The 24,183-nt window shown below is 34.2% G+C and overlaps 1 long non-coding RNA gene across 1 annotated transcript; it reads right to left on the bottom strand.

Annotated features, from left to right (window-relative positions):
• Positions 1–356: 356 nt before the first annotated feature.
• Positions 357–23,983, bottom strand: LOC309647245. The gene is made up of 2 exons (XR_014255887.1): positions 15,928–23,983; positions 357–15,604 (listed from the first exon to the last, which is right to left on the bottom strand). It is a non-coding gene; the product is annotated as an uncharacterized lncRNA (long non-coding RNA).
• Positions 23,984–24,183: the final 200 nt, after the last annotated feature.

Genomic DNA, 24,183 nt, shown 5'->3' with positions numbered 1-24,183 from the left:
AGAAGCCCTGATAATGATCATACTCAGTGAGATAAAATCATGTAAGTGAAACAACACTATCTCTGTGTCATCAGGTCAACATTTTATTTACTAAAGTAATTATGCAACCTAGCTGACCCCTTCCTAATCTCCCAACAATAAATAAATTAAAATGTGCTCGGTTTCTCATATTCTGTTCTCTGTGTTATACATAAGAAGCATCACTGGACTCTGACTGAGTCCAAATATTACTAGCCTCTGTAATTGAGGAGAGCTATGTATCATGGATAGAACATTCCACTGAACACACATTTTAGCCTGGAAGCACTATAAATAATGTGGACGATATATGTTGGCTTGTCTAGTATAGTCCTAAATTATTCCTGCTGTTTTTCATAATTAGTAATGATGTCCCATTCCCATTTAAAGTGTCTAGGTTTGAATGATAAATTATCTGGTCACTCTGTCTATAAATAAACCAAACTAGAAAAATACCTGAATGACTGCCTAAGGATTGTCATGAGATAACATAGTATTCTCAGACTTAATTTTACAATATAAACATAGTCTTCAGGCAAATTCTATCCCAATATGTTTGAAATAGAATCTTTCTGAGGAAACTTCGTACTGTTTTCTATAGTGGCTGCACCACTTTACAATTTTTTTCCATTTCATCAACAGTGTACAAGGATTCTAATTTCTCCACATCCTCACCAACAGTTACCTTTTTTTTTTTTTTTTGATAGTAGCCATCCTAACAGGTGTGAAATGATATCTCTTTGTGGTTTTGATATGTATATTCCTGATGATTAGTGATGTTGGCCACCTTTACATATCTCTGTTGATTATTTGTATGTCATCTTTGGAGAAATTTCTATTCAAGTCTTTTGCCCATTTTTTGTTTGGGTTGTTTGTTTTTTGCTATTAAGTTGTAAGAGTTCCATATTCATTTTAGAAATTAACCCCTTATATTTGGTTAGCAGATATTTTCTTCTATTTTGTGGGCTGACTTTTCACTCTGTTGATGTTTCTTTTGTTGTGCAGAAGTGTTATAGTTTGAGATAGTCCCCCTTGCCTATTTTGCTTTTGTTGCCTGTGCTTTTGGTGTCAGATCCATGAAATTATTGTCAAGACCAGTGTCACTAAGCTTTTCCCCCAGCAGTTTTACAATTTTCATTCTTAATTTTAATTCTTTAATCCATTTAAAATATATTTTTGTGTATGTGTGTAAGATATGAGTCCAATTTCATCCTTTTGCAGGTTTTTTGTATATCAATTATACCTCAGTAAGGCTATAAAAATCCCGGAAACAGATTTATAACTAAAATGCTCTGAATGGTTTCTTTTTCTTTCTCTATTTCATTCTTCCAAATATCACTACAAATTATTTAATTTTATTTGCTGTAGAAGGTAGAAGTTGTGATTTTTCATGGTGAAATATTTTACAATATTTGGCATCCTTGAAATATATTAAAGTACTCCTATGTGGCAGATATTGTGCTGTATCTTGTTTGGGACATGGAATGTTACACCTAATACTTCTCTAAGTTCCCCAGCTAGACAGTAGGAGAACTGGACTAGAACGTGAGGCTCCAAGCCCATGGTTATTTCCACTATTCTTCACTGTAGATTCTGGGTATTTTTCTTATCCTACCACAAGTATTCTCTGAAACTGAGGGAAAAGCTTCAAGAGGCTGCTTTCCAAACATGGAAGGCAACCAACAAAGATAAGCTTAATGATTCCTTCAGAAGCCTGCTTTCTTATAGAAATCTGTTGCAGGTTCCCAGAAACAGACTGAGGTTGAGTGTACAGTGAAGGAAAGTTATTAGATAGTGATCTTCAGATTATCACCTACAGAAGGGAAAAATTTTTATATTTTTATTCCTTCATCCCATTTGTTCCTTTCCAACTTATCCCTGGAAGTAAGGGTCACTTAGTTCCATACTGAAATGAGGTCATGCTAAAAGGTTTATTTTGAAGATGGTCCCATCCAAAGCATGTTAGAATTCTTTTTTGCTCTTTCAGGTCAAAATGAGGTTTGATTTTCACCAGCCTCCATTATGGGATGGTGGAAAGTTGAATTTCAACTAAATAGAAAGGGCAGAGAAGGAAGGAAGAGAAAGAGAAGGGAAGGAGACAAGGAAGGAAGGAAGGAAAGAAGGGAAGAAAGCAGGTCAACCAAGAATGAAAGGACGTCTTTATCTCCCCTTCAAATGAGGCTTTTGTATGAAATGAAATGACTGGATAGGAATGATATTTCACAACTCAGTATGTATTTCTAATACCGAATAAGAAGGAATTCACTCAGGTAATGGAGTATGCCTATAAGCATTTCAGATCTTGCTGTCCATAATACAGTGTTATATTTCAAAGAGGCCCTAACATGAATCAGTTATGCCCCTATGAATATCATTGTTCTCAAATGGTTTTTAGGGATACACAATGTTAAAATAGGGCACTGAATTTCAGAGCATGTTTGACACTGTGAAAATATTGATTCCTTTCTTATAAGTACCTTAGGTAGTAAACTCTACAATTTTCATGACTTTTAGTTCTAAACCAGATCATAATATTGGGAGAAATACCTCAAGTTGAGTAAATTGCTAAAGTAGAACAGCAATGTGATTTATTTGGACTCAAATGAAGAAAAATAATGTACCTCAAAGCTGTCAGTCTAACTAGAAGATGCATTGCATGTTGGAAGAGAGTTAATGTAATAAATCAGTTGCATAAAGCACTTTTTCTTTTAGTAAATAAATAATTGGTAAATGCCTTAGATTTGCAACACGTGTGGGACTCAGATTGCCATAGGCAAAGGTTTAGGGCTGGTTAGTTTTGTACTTTGTGCCAAGTGCCAGTGTTGGCTGAGAAAAGCTGAAAAAGGGATGTAGAGACTTACTTGGCCAACTGTTGCTTAGCAGAGAAAAGACATTATCCGATATTGATACTGCGGAGAAACAACTACCAAAAACTCACTTCTCTTACTAAGGCTGAAACTACATTTCCTGCTATTGATCATAGGGAAATATGGGTGGGTCTGACACTGAAAATATGTTTTTTTTTTCCTGTAGTTGTCTATCATCACTACCTTTTCTCCAGGAGTATAACTTCCAGGGCATATATAACTATGCACACTTACTGAGAATAGAAGCCTTCTTTGTCTGGTGTCAACACCCCTGATAGGAGAGCATCATCTTTCTTCTCTAAGCCTTGGAGATACATTCGAAGTCCTTTTGACTTGTAAATTTAAAGTTTTTAAAAACTTCTGTGTGTGGACAGTTTATTTGTTCAATAGCATTTTGTGGTTGAAAGAACACCTCGTTTAGAATCACACATTTTGTGTTCAATGGCCACTTAAGTAGCTATAGATTAAAAATATCGTTGCTCTCCCACCTAAATTCCCATTTTTAAAGTGGGAAAATATGTTTCTCAAAACTCACATCAGGAATAAAAAGATAATAGAAAAATAGGCAGCAGTACTGATCTACTAGCACCCATCCCTGTTAATTTTTCAGGTCATTTATAATCATATCCTTCAGGTGGATGAATTGTAAATAGAAAATTGGCTTGATTTTAAGCAGACAAAACAAGTCCTAAAATGAACTAACATGACTCAAAATGTTCCTTGAGTTCTGGCCTTAACTTCTGTGTGAAATGATGAATTTAATGGCAATTAGAAACAAAGGAAAGCATTTCAGGCACAGTTATCAAGCTGCTAATATCCTCAGTGATGCACAGCATGATTAGGTTCTGTTGCCTTGTTCCATTGCATTTGGCTACAACACCAATTTATCCAGGCATTCATATATGGTTGAAATCAGTGAAAGTCTCATGCTTCCAGATTTTTTTTGTACTTCTTTGTCTAATACAACACCTACTTTCTTAGTGCTTTTCTTTTCAGATATACAGAGCCTGGAAAGCAAAGCATATAGGCTCCTTTCTATTCTGATCCTTAAAGGTCATTTTCCTTCCTGTTTTTCTCAACTTTCAAATTTGTTTACCATTAAATTTACCCGTACCTATACCTTGTTTTCTGTGCTGTTTGCAATTCTACAAGTGCTGAAATTTTTTTAAAAAATGTCTTGGCTCTAACTACAGCTAATTGAATTAACATTTCCCATCTTAGAAATAGTTGAATAGAAATATTATTTAGGAATATTTATACAGCATAAAGTTACATCCACTGAAAAGAAACAGAAATATAGAATGTTGCACTTTCAACTTCTCTGCTTTCTCTTTTCTTATTCATTCTACTGTCATTCCACTGAGGAAGAAACTTTTGCCAACTCAATAGCTTAATAATTAGGATTCATCTCACATCATTTAAAGGGGTAAAAGGCCAACTGAGGAGAAACAACCACCTTCTAGTTAAAACTTTTGTCGTTGTTGTCATTTCAAATATTTCCTAGAGTTTAAACAATCTTGTTCAATTTTTTGATTCTTGTAGCAAATATAAAGTTTAACTGCGGCCAGAATCTAATACTGGTTTCAGAGACATGCAGATCAGATATACATATAAATGATATCTGAAAATGAAATACATAGAAAGCCTTCAAAAACAATGAAAGAAAAAAAGCTGAAGGAAAAGTGTCAAGATGAAATTTTAAAATTTGTATTATAAATCTGTTACAGATCCTCTCTCTCACTGTACATGTGTATGTTTATATATATAATACATGTTATATATATACGTATATAATATATATAATCTCTACATTAACATGGTGCTACAATTAGGAAATACAGAAAATTAGATTCAGTTTTTGCCCTAAAGCACATAATTCAGATTCAGATTCTGTCAGGCACATAGAATGTAGAATCTAGGTGAGTACAAAAATTCATGCTAATGCTCTCCTTGTGTTGCTGTTAGGAGAGCAGACATTTAAATGTCCATATAAAATGTAAAAAGAAACACAAGAAGAAATTTAAATGTGAATTGATACACCACTATCAGTCATTCAAGCAAGAATTATGGAAAACTCAAACCAAAACTCCTTTTAAAAAAACATATTTTTAGGTAGAAAACATTCTCATTCATGGGCCTGCAAGGGACAGTACTGATGGAAATGGGAACAAGAAGGGTTTCCGTCAAAATGAAAAGCAAATGAGGAAGTGGAAGACTTAAAAATAGATTTCCAGATTAAACCTTGAAGCATAGTATTTGTTAGGTCTTTAAAGTGCAAAAGACACATGGTAGTATTTTGTTTTAAGCTCGACAAACTTAGGCTAATTTGGGACACCTGTCCCTACTGCTATTTAATAGAACACATAACTTGAGTATATGTGCAGAAACCTGAAAAGCTTAAGTATATTTAGCATAACAAACATTTTGTAAGATTCTAGGTGCAGGTGTTATGCTTAAAAAAAAAGTGTACTTGCAAAAACACTGACAGATGAGTAAATAGAAACTGAAATGATCTTGTGCTGTTGTAGTATAGGAGAATACTACTAATTACAGTACCTAGCATTTTCTCTTACACTATAAATTTCCATTAACGAGAATGCAAAATTTGCTTTTTATGTGGTTGGGTGCATGAAGCCATTGCTTCTGAATGCCAGGTGTTAGTCACTGCTGTGATTATATCCTTGTAATAAACATTTTGTGTCTAAATTTTCCCTGTATTATCCTGCACAGAAAATAGAATCACAACAGGTATCTGTTTTATTGGCATTGCCCTCATTTCCAGGCATGCATTCTAGCCTAATCATCCCAGCACATCAAATCTTTGTATTTAGCCAAAGACTAGGTTGGAAGAGAAAACACCTGGAGTCCAGTGTGCTTTCTTTTACTGTTTATCAAAATTACCCAGGGCATTTTTTTTTTTTTTTTTTTTTTTGCTCTCCATTATTTCCAAGTATCTAAGCCACTTGTGATATGATCTCTCGATCTATGACAAGATATCCATGTCATTTGAAACATTTTTCTCCCCACATATTTTCAAGTTGTCAAGGATTTCAAGTTTCTATGTTACTTACAGATACTTTCTCATATCTATTGCCTGATTTTTAAAACACATACGGGAACGTATGTATATGTATAACTGATTCACTTTGTTATAAAGCAGAAACTAACACACCATTGTAAAGCAATTATACTTCAATAAAGATGTTTAAAAAAAAACACACATACTAAAGTGTGCAAGAAAAAAATTCCAAAAACAGACTTTTCAGTATAAGTTTTTACACTAGACACACACACATGCACACACAGAGCACACGTCTGTAAATGATTTAGCAACTCATCATAATTCAAGGCAGGATCTTCAGGTATTTTTAGAGTTATATTGCTCAGTAGACCTGGAGGAAGAGATAAATGTATTTATATCTTTCCTAAGTGGTTCTTTATAACTATTAAGATGTCTTTAAAATAGAAACTGTAGGAGTTGGCATTTTAGAATTCATTCTGCCTTTTGGGTGATTTTTCTTTTACAGTGTCTTTGGGAAAACATATTTCCCCTAGAGGAATTTAAGGGAGTTGATGGCAACTATTAAAATAATAGTAATCCTATGTCAATCAAAGGTTAGCAGTACAATTAAATTCCATTCAAAAAGTATTTACAGTGGGCCTAATTAAAGTACTGAACTAAATTGGTATAATTCTCAGAACTTCACCAGATGGTAAATACCACAGATAAATACTGCCTTACACACACGCTTATGCATCCGCATTTGGGGTACCTATCTGTGTGCTCATTACTAAAAGGAAAAAAAAAATACAGAAAACCATATCTCTGTACATTGCATTGACTACAAATGTTAAAGCTTACTTTGAAAGAGAATTCAACTCATAGAGAATTTTAAAAAATCGTACTGGAGTTAAATAATCCATGAGTTAAACCATCTTCTTAAGTGTAATTCAGTACTTAGGTAGGGACATTAAGGCCCTGGTTAAGTACCTAAGCCAATCATGGTGAGGACCACAAGTTCACTTTTTAACCGATTATCTCTATATCAAACAATTGATTTCACTCTGTATTTTTCAAAGCCTCTATTTAGACTAACAGACATTAATTATGCCTAACTTTTTCTTACTGCGGCACACTAAAACCTGTCAAAACATTTATCCCACTTTATTTGGCTTATTTATTGCTAATAATTATCTTCATTAGGCCTGATATCGCAAGGATTCTAAGACAATAGTCAAAAATCATAAACAGGACTGTGGGCCCTTAGCAATAGTTATCAACATAGCTCTATAAAGTTTTCAAGACAATCTATCAAACAGATTTAATCGGTATTCTAATGCTGTGTAAAATTGTCCCCAAATTCAGCAGTTTAAAACAATGAACATTTATGACCTCACATGTTTTTGAGATCAGGAATCTAACAGTGGTTTAGATAGCTGATCCTGATTCAGGGTCTTTTACAAGGTTTTAGTCAAGCTGTCAGCTAGGACTCCAGTTATATTAAAGTTTGACAGGGACTGTAGGATCTGTTCCCATGGTCAGTGGCACAGGGCTTAATTATTTATCACATGGGTTCCACCATAGAGCTATGCTACATGGCAACTGGCTTCTTCCCAAGTGAGGGATGCAAAAGAGGGAGAGACAACAAGATGGAAAGCACAAAATCTTTCATAAACTAACTTCAGAAGTAACATGCCATCAATCTGTGACATTCTGTTGATTGCATAGATCAACCTAGTATAAAATGGGAATGGAATACACAGTGGCATAAACGTTTGCCAGGAGAATGGGGGGACACTGGAGGTCATGTCAGAGGTAGGTGACCACACAGATGATCAGGATAAGCACATATTACTTGGTACCTGAGAACTAAAATAAATTTCGTAAAAGTGCCCTCCAATTAAACTAGGACTATAGGCTAAAATACCACTTTAAACCATTTTTTTAAAATAAGCATAACATGTGTTATGCTACTACCTATCCTTTTAGTCACCTCTCTGTTATTTCCAGAGCCTTTGTTCAATCTGTTATCAAAGTAACCAAGGGGAGTACATAACACTACTCAATTTGAGTAGTTCTAAATATTTAATATCTCTTTTTCTCCTATGCAAGACAAAAATTCTAGGTACAATAAAAAGTTCCCCCAATAAAAAGTTCCCCATATTTTATTTCCCATATCTCATTCTACTACAGCTGTGGCACAGACCCCAGATTTAGACCTCTCCAATCAGGTATTCCCATGCCAGTCTTTGAATATTGAAATTTATATTTGCTTTTTTTGCCCATCATTGTTCATCTAGCACCACTAACTATATGAATATGAATGTATTATGTCTTTTTATGCTATCTCAGATATATAATCTGACCAAATAATTACCTTTACAGCAAAATAAGTATCAACTGGTGCTCATGACAGTACTCTTATATACCCTATTATAGAGAAGTGAATGGCTTTATAGACTCATTTGGATTTTTGAAGATTCAAATGTAGCCACATGTGAGACAGAACCTTGTAGAGTTGTGACATTGTCCTACAAGTTGTAAAATGTGTTTTAAATTAGCAATCAGTACTTGGAAAATTTCCTCCCATAAGTAGAAGTGGTCACTGAATTGCACTGATTGGTTGTCATTGCATTGATTTAAAAGCTGAGATTGCCTCTTGGCCAATGCAGTGTCTTACACAATTAGGTCAAAAGGGAAAAGGGGCCTTTTATGTTGACTGGGTTGATTAATTCTCACTGTTAGAGGAATAAGTATTACATAATGGAGGAATGAATGAATCCCAGATGATCCCCTAGGGCACTCGTTGGTACTACATGGAGTACCAAATGTTATTGCAATCTGTATAGGCAGGATCCCCAAAATCATAGATCTTTCATTTATGAAAGTTTGGGTCATGCCATTGGGTAGAGAACCCTGACAATTTGAAGTACTGCCTCAATGTGAGAAGAATTTGAAATGGATGGTGGAGGAGGTAATTTGTAAATATGTTATAGCCTCGTATTTAAACACCAAGGACTTAGCCTTTATCCATTTTTAATTCCTTATTAGTTTCTGTTATTATTTCTATATTGTAGCAAACAACAATAGAAAAGAATAAGGATTTCCTAGAGAGTCTGGACTTAGAAAATTGCATACCAAGATTGATGAAATTTTAGGTCATCTTCCTTTGGAATGGAATTTATTTCAGTTATATAAGAAATATTTGCATTATGTCAAATAAAATCAGTTTTTTTCTGAGTATAAAAAGAGCAATATATGTAGATGTTGGGGAAAATTGTTTAATTATAGTAGATATTTGCCACTTGTTGACTATCCATTATTTCAATAAGTCTTAAATTTAGAAGGCACCCCCAGTTTGATGGTGTATCTGGTGAGAGCCAAGGCCCCATCCTACACTCACACTCTAATAGGCCATTGATATATGAGCTTAGGTTGGCAAATCAGATCTTCCTTCTCCAAGCATTGAATATTAAGAGACAATCACAAATTTCAAGAAAAGTTAGAGGTTATTCGAGTTGACAGAGTCAAGGTTTCAATGGTGGCATTTATAATAGGAGGCAGGGTTGAGTTTCTAGTGCTGAAATGCCCAGAGTGGCGTCTGTCCAGTCTGCTTCAGTAGCGTGTTGTCTGCCAACTAGTTACCTTGTTCATGCTCATTTTTCAGTCTGGTTATCCAGATTCATCCTAGGAGCAATTTTATTTCATCTCAGTAAATCACTTCCATTCTTATATTTCTGTTTTTGCAGCGAAGTACAAGGAATTTGAGGGATGCTGCCTACATATAGATAACAAGTATACACTTGCCCTAGATGGAACTTCTGAATATAAAGATGAAAAAGTCAAAAATCTATTGAAGTAAAGAGAAGGTTGAAGTGCTCAGTTTACATTGCACCATTTATCAAGTAAATATGGGTTGGGAAATTCTCTGTGAAATTCATTCCATGATATAATATAGGAAGATATTATGATTGTGTATTTCTTTTCGAGTCTACCCTAAACTGTCAGTATTTTACGGAATAGTTGGTAGAAGTTGGAGCAGCATATAAAACATCGAATATCCCAGGTAGATAAATCCTAGGGTTGTGAAGATTTGAAAAGACTTACTAAGGTTCTTTGTTAGATCAAGAGCCAACTTTTCAGACTTACAGTGGCTCAGAAAATTGTATTTATTTTAGTAATGTGACAGGAAATGGAAAACAGCAATGCCAAAAGATCAGACCCCAAAAATGTTTTGCTGTTTTGTTCAAGGAAATACAAAAACTTTGACTCATTTCAGCTGTTTTCTCTGAGGATCTTGTACTTGCCATCTATTCTTGATCTATAAATATTATTGTGCTCCTAGCTCACATATAGGCTCATTTTTTATTTATGCTTTGTTCTTATATGATCTCATCTAGCTTCATGGCTTTAAATAGCATCAATATGCCAATGCTTCCCAAATCTCTCTCTAAATCTGTACTTTTCTTTGAACTCCAGACTCACATATATAGCTACATACTATTAGGTGGTAGAACCACATGAAATTGGTGGTAAAAAATCACATGAATTTGACTGTTTTTAGCTTACAAAAAAGGACAACTTCATATTGTTCAATCTAATCAATAACTTCACATGGATGTTGTATAGTAATTCTTAATAGTAATATTTAATATTTCCAAAACTGAACTCATGACTTCCCACGCCTTTAACTCCTTGCCAAACTACTCCTAACATAGGCTTTTCATTTCAGTAAATGGCAAGACATTTTACACCGTTGTTCATGGTCAAACTGTGGAGAGGTTCTTGATTTGTTTTTCCCTCACACACTTCTAAATATAATACGTTAATAATAGACCCTATTTTTTTCTTCTTCCAACATATCCTATAGTCACTTCTTTCCTTCTCAAAGAATAAAATTCTGTTAAAGGCATCATCACTTCTCATCTTAGCAACTACTGTATTCTGACTTGTCTCTCTGTCTCTACACTTGATCACTTTTAGAGAGCCATTCAAGCCATATGAGGAGGCAGGGGTCAGTTAATGTAAATTATTTTATGCTAATCCCATGCTTAAAACAACAAACATCTCTATATCAAATTTAGATAACAAATGTTGACTATTTATCATGGTCTATGAAGACCTACACATTCTGAGTCCAGCTTATTTCTCTGACCTCACTCAACATCACTTTTCTCTTTCTCATAATGCTCCATTCACACTGGTTTCTTTGTCCCTCAACATGCCAAGCTTGTTCTTCCTCTAGTATCTTACTGGAGCTCTCATCTCAGATTTTTTCTATAGTGGCATCTGTCTTGTCATTTACTTTCCTGTTCAAATGTCATGTGCTCAAAGTAGGCCCTGATAATTCTATCCAAAGTGCTGCCTTTAGATAGAATCACTCTCTCACTTTGCTGTTTCCTTTTCTTCATAGCACTTTATTTGAACTTTTCTGAAGAACTTTTACTTGTTTATTGTCTGTTTTCCCCTATCCCCCCTTACCTTCCAGAATAAAGTTACTTTACAACTGGGGCTTTGCCTATTTTGATTACTATTGTAAACTCTGTGCAGTGTGCCAGGCACCTGGTAGTCAATCTATAAATGTGTTGAAAGAATGAAGAAAATGTATTCTGTGAACTGTTAGAATGGCAAATGGAGATTATATTCATTTCTTAAGTGGATGATACACTGAGGGTTCACTGAGAACCCTTTAAAACAATATATTGGGAGCAATTATAGAAATATTTTGTGGATATTTTTCAGAATTTCAGAATATTTCATAACTTCATCATATATTTTTATGAGTATGAATTATTCTTTAATTTATTGTGGATGCACTTAAAATGTACAAGTCTACTTAAGTTATTGTTTAACTGCCTAAGAGTTTGGTGTCAAGAACTGAATTTAAATTGCAAAAGTTTGGTACTTGTTTGGTATTCCGTTCTAGAAGTTGAGTAGTCTGGGGTAACTCCTAAAGATGAGTTGTGCATCTGGCCCCTCATACTACTAAGAGAGAGCACTGTGCTTATTGAGATTTTTGGATTTTGTAGGCAACAAACACACCATTTGGGCTCGCTGATCCAACTCTTTTACCAAGGGTGTAAGTAAGAATCTTTCCTATTACCCCTGGTGATGCGCTAGTGAGATTTTTGCTTTCCATCCTCAAATGCCCAGAATTTTGGGCTCCGGAACATACAGGTATTAGTTCCCATGGGAGAATACTTGTACCAGAGGACTCAACAGTGTTTCCAATATATTGGAATTTGAGTTTGCTACCTGGCCACTTTGGGCTTCTAATGCCAGAGAATCAAAAATCAAAGAAGGAGGTTACTCTGATAGGTGAGATGATTAGGATTAGGGTTACAGTACTATTCTGGGAAACTAGGTTGCTACTTCACAGTGGTGTAAGAAAGATTATATTTGGAATGTAGGTGATTCCCTGGAGTACCTTTTAGTATTCCCAAATCCTGTGCTTAAACTCAATTTAAAACTGTAACAACCCAAGTTCAGTAGGACTGCTCATCACCCAGAACCTTCAGGAATAAAGTTTGGGTCTCCTCATCAGACAGGAAAACACAACCAGCTAAGGTGGTAACTGAGGGCAGAGAGTCAGGAATGGATAGAAAAAGATAATAGCTATGACCACATGAACTGTTGCAGAGACAAGGACCATATTTGCTATCTGTATTTCTTCCTTATATTGATATGAACGTAGTTAAGTATATGAAAAACATTTAACTCTTTCCATTCTTCATTCCCCTCCTATCAAACATAAGAAGTATTTAAAGAAGCTGACCTAATATCTCAATATTTCAGTTAAAATAAATCAAGGGAGTGTGTGGTTAAGCTAGAGGAGAAATGTATTTCACAGTAAGATGGTCAAAATGATTTTTATCCTCTTGTGGGGATAGATTAGTGTGTTTTCAGTTGTTACGGTGCATGGTTGCATAATTATAGTAAAGTATTATTTTGTTATTACCTGTACTTGGAAGTTCTGTATAGTTTAAAATCGTGCATATATCTGCCAAGATGACAAGGAATTGATTGTGGGGGCTTTCAGTTGTGTCGAGCTAGCTCAGCTAGAACTCTATCTCCATTCTCAATTCCATTTCTTGCATAGTTCTGGGATAATGTTGACCTAACCCAGAGAAATTTGTAGATTTGGAAGGCAGAGTGAAGCAACAGCCATGCTAATACTTAGCAGGTAGGGTTAAGGTAATGTTGCTGCTCATGTATTCAATACCTTGTTGAGATTATGAGACGTGGCCTTTAGGCCTGAGGAAGCAGCTAAGTTGCAGTTCCTTTACCTCCTGTCCAATATCCTCTTTCAGCTTCTCCAAATCCAGGGCACAGTATATAAAGTTTCATGGTCAAGTGCATCAGCATCTTTGCAGATCACCTAAATTATCAACATTGTAAGCTTGGGCTCCAGTTTTACCTTATAGATTTCAGCTCATTCTTGCACATTCCAGTTTGCTGTTGCTCCCTTCCACTTCATATCATGTCCACTTTCTTTCCAAAGTGCAGGCACTGTGAGACCTTAAAACTAGCAGCAGATGCAGGGGCCACAGACTTGGGCAGACTGCTTCATCAGCACTCATAATTCCATAAGGTTTAATTCCTGCTATAATCTACTTATATCACTCTTATTGGTGTTTCTTCAATTGAAACACAACTGAAAAAATTATGATCAGATGGATTAAATTAATTGAATGCAACACTCTTTAATTGACTACTTATATTCTGGATTGTATTCTAGTTTTTGAAGAATTCAAAATGAATAGGACATGATTTTTTTTTTTTGAATACTACCTGAATTTAGCCTGGAAGACAGATATAAATACAATAATTATATAATAGTATGGACATATACATTTATGTATACATAAATTTTTGTAATAAAAATATAAATATACATATATAAATATTTTTCATCACATTGCATGATTATTGCTGTGTGATTATAGGCATTATTGTATAACTGTATATATGCTCACGCACATACACGCACACACTCTACATCATATACAGTGGTATGGAAGACATATGAGCAACCAAGTCTACTAGTGCCATTGTGGGTGTGGTGGGGGAGGTTAGCATCTCGGCTAAAGAGAAGTGATAAGTGAGTTGGATTTTGAAGACTGTATAAGGCTATGTCAGACTGATTGCCAACAGAAGAAATAAGATCAAGATCCTGGATACAGTGTTTCTAGCTATGTCTCCAAATTCTGAGCAAGATTTAGGTCTGCCTTGATCCCTAAACATGTATTATTGAATATAAAAAATTGAAATCCTACAGTGAACCATCGTCACTGATATGTCATAGTAAGACACATTCACTGAACAAGTATGTAATGAACAACCACTATATAACTAGCACACAAAATTGATCAAATAAGACCCTTATTTTCACAGAGCTTACATTGTAGTAAGAAAGTGAAGCAATAAAATAATAAACTAGTAAACATATAATGTATACAGTTTTTGTTTTGTTTTGTTTTACAGGTTTATTGATGCAAAAGTGACACATAATATTAATCTGTACAATGTGATAAGTTGTGACATATGTATATCTGTATGTATATATAGCTGTAAAATAAAATCATCATCACAATCAAGGTAGTGACCATAACCATCATCCCCCAAACTTTCCTCCTACCCCTTTGTAATTATTTTCTCCCATCCCTAACTAATCACTGATCTGCTCTGTTACTATAGACTAGTTTACATTTTCTAGAATTTTACAGAAATAGAATCCTGCTGCATCTACACTTTTTTTATCTAGCTTCTTTCAATCAACACAATCATTTTAAGATTCATCCATATTGCTTACTGTATCAATAGTTTGTCTTTTATTGATCAGATTTATTCCATTGTACAGATATACAATAATTTATCTATTTACAAGTTCATGGACATTTAGTTTTTTTTCACTCAGGTTTTGTTTATTACAAGTAAAGCTGCTATGAATATTTATACACTAGTGTTTCCGTAGACACATGATTTCATTTCTCTTGGGTAAATACCTTGGAGTGGAATAGCTGTATCATTTGGCAGCTGTATGTTTAACTTTTTAAGAAACTATTAAACTATTCTCCAAAATAGTTGAATCATTTTACATTCCTACCAGTAGTGTCCTAGTTAGTCTTTTTTAATTTTAGCCTTTCTAGTGAGTGTGTAGTGACGTCTTATTGTGATTTTAATTTTTATTCTCTTAATGACAAATGACACTGGATATCATTTTATGTGTTTAATTACCATCAGTATACTTTCTTGATTGAAGTATGTGTTCAAATCTTGTGTCCATCTTTAAAATTGGGTTATTTGCCTTCTTATCATTAAATTGGAAGTGTTCATATATTCTGGGTACAAGTCCTCATTCAGATACTGTCTGGATCTAAGACAAATTATGAAGTCACAATAACAGTGAGGTGTTTTCATAAAAATAGACAACTTGATCAGTGGAACGCAATAGAGAGTCCATAAATAAACCCACATGTATATAGTCAATTGATTTTTTACAAGTGGCTCAAGACAATTCAATTCATAATAGAGTATCTTTTCAAAAACAAAAAGTACAAACTATGGAACAAAATAGTAATAAAGTGGACTTTATCAAAATTAAAATATTTTTCCTTCAGTAAACACAATTGAGAAAACAAAAAATCCAGCTATAGATTGAGAGAAAATTTTTGGAATAAAAATTAGACTTTGATAAGACTTTAAAAGTACTACAAGCCTTGGGCTTCCCTGGTGGCGCAGTGGTTGAGAATCTGCCTGCCAATGCAGGGGACATGGGTTCGAGCCCTGGTCTGGGAAGATCCCACATGCCGCGGAGCAACTAGGCCCGTGAGCCACAACTACTGAGCCTGCGCGTCTGGAGCCTGTGCTCCGCAACGAGAGAGGCCACAATAGTGAGAGGCCCGCGCACAGCGATGAAGAGTGGCCCCCGCTTGCCGCAACTAGAGAAAGCCCTAGCACAGAAACGAAGACCCAGCATAGCAATCAATCAATCAATCAATAAATCTTTAAAAAAAATAAAAAAATAAAAGTACTACAAGCCTCAAGCATAGGGAATTCTTGGGTTGGGAGAGGAAGAGGATTGCTATTTAATACAAGGGTGTTAGAAAAGACCTCACAAATAAAATAATATTTAAACAGAGATTTGAAGTGAGAGAAGGAGCCATGAAGAATTCTGGGAAATAGGATTCCAGGAAAAGGGAACAGAAATTGCAAAGACCTCAAGGTAAGAATATGGTTGGTATGTTTGATACTGCCTATCTTTAATATTTGCAGAGTTGTGGACAAAAATCCAAATAGAATTTCATAAACCATATATTTTACTATTTAAAAACTATAAATCATGTTTAAAAACCATTAAAATATATCCAAATAAACCTTCATAATTACCTGGAACTTTGGGACTCTGAATTTCTACACAGGAACACATTGCACTGTAGAAAGAGCAAGCCCTCAAAGTGGGACACCATTGTGATGGTCACCTCCCTTCTTTTCCCTCTCTGAGGTTTTGTACCACACCATAAAGGGCCGTGTAAGCTTACGGATATCCAGTTTGCACATCCAAGCTCTTGCCACTTCCCCATGGACACTCTTCAGACAAATAGGTGATCATGCGCGTAGCATGGAATACTTGATAGGATGGTCCAGGGAGGAGACCTGCACAGGCCTTGAAGCTGGGATTGGGGCCTTTTAGGCCTGTAATTGTGAGATTCCAGGTGTCCATAGTGTGATCTAGAATGGGTATGTGTGTTGGCACATGCTGTTTCTCCATAGACTCCCACCTGGGGGGAGGAGTGCACCCAATGGAAAACCAGACTGAAACCATTTAAAATAATCATCTTAGGGCCGGAAATCCTTATTCCTACGTCTTATGGCAGTACTAGTTTGAGAACTAGACAGGAGACTGTTATGGCTAAAGTGGATTCAGTGGATTCAGTGGATTCAGAAACAATATGGTAGATAAGTCAGAGGGATGTAAGAGCTAGACCATAATTGTCAGTGGTTCTCAACCCCAGCTGCCCATCAAGATCACCTGGGGAACTTTTAAAAAATACTATTGCCTGGTCACAACTCCAGAAATTCTGATTCAGTTGATCTGGGCTGAAGTCCAGCCTTGGATGGTTTCAAAAAGGTGACTTAAATGCAGAGTCAAGTTTGAAAACCACGTATGTAGCACTTTGGCTTTCTCTATGACATAGGAAGCTATTGGAGAATTTTGAGCAGAGGAGTGCCATAATATGATTTGCATTTCAAAAGAAAAGTAGTATAGCAGCAAGATAGAGGATAACTTCTAGGGACCATAGCGGAGATGTAGAGAAATGAGTTAGAAGGTTACTGAAATAATGCAGGAAAAAAATAATGGTGCATTGGACCAAAATGGTGTCACTAGTAGACATTTAGATGATGATACTGATACAGAAGTCTGGAGGTCAGAAGAGCTCAATACATATACATTTTTATAAAATAATATGACATGTACAAGATTTACATACAGAACATCTTTTGAACAGGTTTGTACAATCTTAGCTTTTCAGCAGTGAAACCTGTACTAGCATAACAAACAAAAAAGACCAGTTGCCTCCTCACCTGTTGATAATAGACAAAAGAACACTTAAAATATTATAGAAAAGTGACAACTCTTATTTGTACATTACTAAATTTAACAGCTCTAGATAACCTCTGCAATGTATTACAACACATTAAACACTATTTAAGTAATTGGTTAACAAAATAACATATATAGCAAAGACTGAAATGTCTAGTTTATGTCTCAAGTAAATTTTAAAAAAATCTTTATTAATGACAAAAATAACGAAGATTGTATTTTGCCAGATGTTAACCAATCTGCACTCTTTCCAAAACTATGGTTAAGTCAGTAAAAATGTAATACTTAGATAAACTGGCTTGAAGCCATTTTTGAAATACACATTAAGAATGCCATTAACTTCTAAGGATTTTATCACAAGAGAAACTATGGACTCATTACCTTGAGAAAAGAACTAGGGCAGATGAGAGAATGTAAGGGGAGATATAAGAAGCAATGATAAAGGATAACATCATTTTAAAAATGCAATAATTGATATTGTAAATCTACAGATGTGTTTCATTCTGTTACTTGGCTTGTGTGCCAATCTTGTTTATGTATGCTTGCATTGAATGCACTGTCAGAATAAAATCTGAACCTGAATGGATACTCTGCAAATTTTAATTTCATGATTTTATAAACCTATATATAATATGTTATATTTTGATCTCCTCCTATTCACTCCATTGATAAGGGAGGAATTCCTGCACTAGGATCATAGAGATGACCAAACCCATGACACCCTACCCTGGACCTATGAAACTGAGAGCTGTTTATGCAGGGCCACATGGAAGTTGCACTTGGGATAAAGTGAACAACTAGGGCTTTGGGAGGCAGGCTTTCTAGTATCAAGAGGGTAGAGTGCTCCTGGTTTCCTTAGGAACAAGTTATTGGCTTGTTTGCCTAATTCTGTTAGCTGACAGGGAACTGAAACCCACTACTCCGGGATAAGCAGACGCTATACTTGGTCTCTGAGAAAAGGAGGTTCGTTTGGCTAGGTGATCTTATCTGTGGTGCAGAGGAGGCAGAAACTTGTAGTTAGGACATTTGAGGCCCTCTCCATTTTACCAGATGTCACATGATATTAACTTTAGGGTTAGGGTTACATATTATCATATTTATATATGTCCTATCTATTTATATCTATAATATATCTGTAATATAATACAGATGGATATAAATATAGATGACATTTAGGGAGAAGAAGGACCCCTCTGGGACTTCTTCACCTCCACTTAGGATGTTCTCCTAAGAACATCCTTCTAGGAGCCACTCATGGAGCAAACATGTGGCAGAACTGCCCAGACAGAGAGACCCATGAACAGGAATGAATACCTAATGATGTATATATCTCTGATTTTTTTTTTTTTTGGTGATTATTTACTACTCAACAGAAGCTAACTAATCAATAATCAGTAAAAAGTATTTTAATAGGAATAATACATGATTGTGAGAAGTAATAAGGATAATTTATCGAACACACACATGGATTTCTGATTATGTGAATTTAATTTCTATGAAAAGTGAGTATTTCTAAGTCTTACTTTTTCTAACATGAGTAAGCCCCACACTATTACAGTCTCTTTGATGTCCCCTATTATTCTTAGAGTAGGGGTCCAGTTTGAGGCATTAAATTGCAATGACTTGTATATCACTTAGTAAATTTACCAAAATCTAAGTCTGTATATCTAAAAAACATCTCTAAATGGCTTGTGTTGATTCTTTAGAGTGGTTTCTTATATTTATGTGTCAGGATTCTCCAGAGAAAAGGAATTGGCTCAAATGATTATGGAAGTGGGCAGATCCCAAGATCTGCAGGGTGAATCAGCAAGCTGCAGACTCAGGAATGCTGATGATTTAGTTCTAATACACAGGTCCTCAGGATCCAAACCCAGGAAGAGCTAATTCTTCAAGCCCGAGAATGGGAACAATAGCTGATATTCTAGTGCAGAGGCAGCCAAGCAGGAAGAACTCTGTCTTACTCAGGAGCAGGTCAACCTTTTTGTTCTGTTCAGGTCTTCAACTGATTGAATGAGACCCACCCACATTAAGGATGGCAATCTGCTTTACTCACTCTACCAATCTAAATCCCAAAACATTCTCACAGACACATTAAGAATAATATTTGACTACATATCTGGGCATCTCTTCAATATGACACATAAAATTAACCATCACTAATTATGCAATCCCAAACCTATCTGAAACAGTGCTCAGTGTATCACATCAATATGAGAGTAATAGTAGGTTAGTATACAATCTAAGGGAATTCAAAAGGCAAATAATATAAAAATCACATACCTCTGTAAGTACCTGGACCACAGACTGTGGTTAATATACAGAAAACTAAAAGTAGAACTTAGACCTCAGTAGTCTAAATTTTGCTTGAGTTAATTTTTATCTTTGGCCACTGATTCATCTTTACCAAATTATGTATTATCAAAAATGATATAATGACTTCTTTTTGATGTTACAAATGCTTAATTTATCTTCAAGAACTTTTTTTTCATTTATTGAGATCAATTGACCTTAAATAAGATGTCATAGGAAAAAATTCCATAAATGTCATGAGAGAAAAAAAAGATACTGGATTTTTAAAATGATAAATAAATAGGCTATATTTAAATATAGGTTTTAAACAAACAGTCAACTCCACCTTAGAAGCTCACCTTGATAATACTATGACTTGAGTTATATTTTCCATATGAATCAACATATTCATTAAATTAGCTATTATAATTTAAATGGATGAATAAATATTGAAATGTCTAAAAATAACCAGATACTTGGTCAAAATGCCCATACAGATAGAGTTATCATATGAAAATAAATCTAGAATAGTAAAACTTTAGAAATTCTTGAATATTCATTTGCAGATGAAATCTATAACAAGTATAGCATATTCATAACATCTGTTCCTACATAACATATTAAGGCTGTGCAATATTGTAAAGCACAGAATTTGAATCTATAAATTTATGTGAAAAATACTTATTTTATAATTCGCTTTATATTTTTAAATGGTAAAAGTAGTCCTACATGTTCATTATTGTGATTATACCACAGAATAATAAAAGTATGGGGAAAGTTTTTTTTTTTTAATCTGGAAAGAAATTAACCCAAATTTTAGGAGTAAATATTTTTAGATTATGGACTCATGGGTAATCAGTAATTTTATTTTCTTTTGACATGTGTGTTTGCCAAGTGTTTTACGTTGATCACAATAATTATTAACATTGAAATGATTGTTTTTGTAATACATGCCATTGGTCTGTTAATGAAGTTAAGCTAATAATTTCAAAATTAATTTATATTGGTGTTGAGAGACATAAAGAAATTTATATCCAAACCCAACAGCTATATGTGTTTTGTTTGAATAGTTTCTTCTAACACAAAGGAGAAAGCAGAATAAACTTAATCTGAAACTTCAGTAATTCTAATATTATTTCTAAGCCAATTTTATTGAAGTAATAATAGTATATTCATTCTTTAATCAAAATAACGTCACTGTTTTTGGAAATGTAGCTAAATAACTGCGTATAAATAATTTCAGGTAATTGAATTATAAATGTTTCACACTCCCAAGAAAATAAACATTTTCTTTTGGAATTTATAGAGATTCTGTACAAGAAACCCAGGGGAAATTTTTACCTTCAGATGCATTTAACATCAGCTGTATAATCAGGTGTATTTAAAATCATAGAATAACAGGATTACAACTTGAACAAAAAAAATAGATAAATTCCTTTTTATTGGTGTTTTTTAAAATAAATTTATTTATTTATTTTTGGCTGTGTTGGGTCTTCATTGCTGTGTGCGGGCTCCCTCTAGTTGCGGCGAGTGGAGGCCACTCTTCGTTGCGGTGCGCGGGCTTCTCATTGCGGTGGCTTCTCCCCTTGCGGACCACGGACTCTAGGCACCTGGGCTTCTGTAGTTGTGGCTTGCGGGCTCTAGAGTGCAGGCTTAGCAGTTGTGACCCACGGGCTCAGTTGCTCCGCAGCATATGGGATCCTTCCAGACCAGGGCTCGAACCCATGTCACCTGCACTGGCAGGCGGACTCCCAACCACTGCACCACCAGGGAAGTTCCTTTATTGGTGTTTTGATTCCATTTCCGGATGACCAGGGTTTCTGACAATATTTCAGTATGTCACAAAACTTCCCATTGATTGCAATATGGACATGGTTCATGTCCTACTGAAGCTTAAAGTTCAGTAGGGATGATGGTAGAAGACTTTAATCAAAGAGTTCATGTATATTTACCATGTGTGATAAATCGTTACTAAGTCAGGTCAATTATGCCATGCTTTCTGTTCATGGGAATAACAGGAATTAATGATGGATAAGAAAATATAATACACTAAGTTTTATAGAATATTTAAGAAGAATAATTCAGTCAATGGTAGAAAGGAAAATTAAATTAGGTATACATAATCATCTTTACATTAATGTCATAATCTTCTAATTTATTAACTATAGAATAGAATTATATTAATAATGTATATAGAGTGAAATGTGTTTAATAATCTATTTTTATGGATTTATTCTCATATATTAAAAATTCCCTTCATCATAAGCATACAGAAATAGGAAACATTTAAGAAATATATGGTATCTGAATAAGTAATATATTTTATTTCATAAGGGAAAAAGCTGTGGTCACTAAGTATATAATATTATATATTACAGTTTTGGTACATACCCACTTTCTCCCACTCTAGTTGGAGAGAAATCAGAGCTCTCTAGACTTGTTTCTTGTTTATTATGAAAAGCAAAAAGATTGTGCTTTGATTAATAATTATCTTTTAAGTATGTACAACAGTGAAGTAAAAAACGGTGGGACAGAGAGGCACAGCGTGTCTAATTGACAAAACTTCATGATCAACAATATTGTTTTATAACCAAAGATAGACTAAAATCAATTAGCAGAAAATTGTCCTTGGTCTGACTACTCACAATGAACAATGCATAAGACTAACATCTTAGTCAATAAAGTTTCTCAGAAAATGGGAAACACAGAACGTTCATCTTTTCATTTCTGAAAAGTTCAAAGAGATGAAAATAGGAGCAATAAATGATAAGTTGTAAAATAAAGCATGGGAATGATATCATCAATTTTCTTATTCAAGTGAGAAAATTCATCTGAAAAATACAAATTCATAGGTCTTGGATGGGAAGTATTTGTTTTTTTTAATTTTTGGTGAGACTAGGTCAGGTAATGACCCTTATCCTGTCTTGTTTAGTTAAAGAATGGTGAAGAAAAATACGTGTTGAATGGTGTGGAAGAATCTAAATGTTAAAGAGTATGGAAACAAAATGAAAGAGCTTTAAAAAGTGACTAAAATCCAACTGAAAACGTATTTTGTACTCTTCATTGTTGTTTAGGTTCTAGGTGAATTAAAACATATACATTTAAAATGATGATCAGTAAGTAGATAAATCTGTACACATGATGTGCAATACTCATTACTCAGACATCTGATAAATTTATGGTTTATAATTGGCTTTCCTTTGATATATATAACACCCAAATTATGACATAATGTAGTATAATCTTATTTTATAGACAAGGAAGGTGAGATTTGAGGAGATTAACTTGCTTATAAAAACAGGTATAAATGGCATAGTTTGCTATTAATTATACTATTTATTATTAATTAGTAATAATTAATTATATAATATATAATTAATTAATTGTATATTATATGATTATATTATATTATGATGCTTTCTGATCAAGAACTAGCATAGTTATTTCAGAAAACATTGTTAGACTTCATGAGCTCTTGTATTTTAGTTTTTGTTTTGGTCTGGCTTTTGGTTTTGACCAACATAATTTTAGCATTTTGAATGACACATATATACACCCACATATGTGTACACACAGTAGTTTCATATGTATTAGAATATATAACTTAAATTACTACATACTTTTATTTTAGTGAAAATGGCATAACGAAAGATCGGCTTCAAGTTTCAAGTGTGTCAAGACTAAGTTATATAACTTAGCATGTTCTCCAATTAAATAAGATATATGGGTTATAATTGTATGCATTCAAGTTTTTCTTTCTCTCATTTTCATTGGATTAATCTACCAAATCCAAAAATGTTATAATCTCTAAACACAAAAGATTTTCAATGAGATAACAGTATATTTTAATCACACAGAGGGTAATAAAAATTAAATTTATTTATTTATTAGCCACACCTCCCGGTTTATGGGATCTTAGTTCCCCCACCAGGGATTGAACCCGGACCCTCAGCAGTGAAAGCACCAAGACCTAACCACTGGACCACCAGGGAATTCCCCTTTTTTTTTAATAATTAAAATATATTTTAAAGGGGAAACAATAAGCTCCATGAAGTCAAGAACTGGTTTTATTTGACCCCAAACCCTGCTGTCATCTGCTCACTTTTTTTTAAAATTTTAACTTTTATTCTGTATTTATGTATTTATTTATTTTTATTGATGTATAGTTGATTTACAGTGTTTCAGGTGTACAGCAAAGTGATTCAGTTTATATATATATATATATATATATATATATATATATATATATATATATATATATATATATATATATATATATATATATAATATCTATTCTTTTTCAGGTTCTTTTCCAGATATTGACTATAGTTTCCTGTGCTATACAGTAGGTCCTTGTTGTTTACCTATTTTATTTATCTGTTTACTCTTGAGCTTTTCCTTCC

This window comes from Balaenoptera physalus, assembly GCF_965194825.1.
Source record: "Balaenoptera physalus genome assembly, chromosome: 17".
NCBI lineage: Eukaryota > Metazoa > Chordata > Mammalia > Artiodactyla > Balaenopteridae > Balaenoptera > Balaenoptera physalus.
The sequence above is the reverse complement of the archived record's forward strand: the minus strand, read 5'-3'. Positions and strand labels throughout refer to the sequence as shown.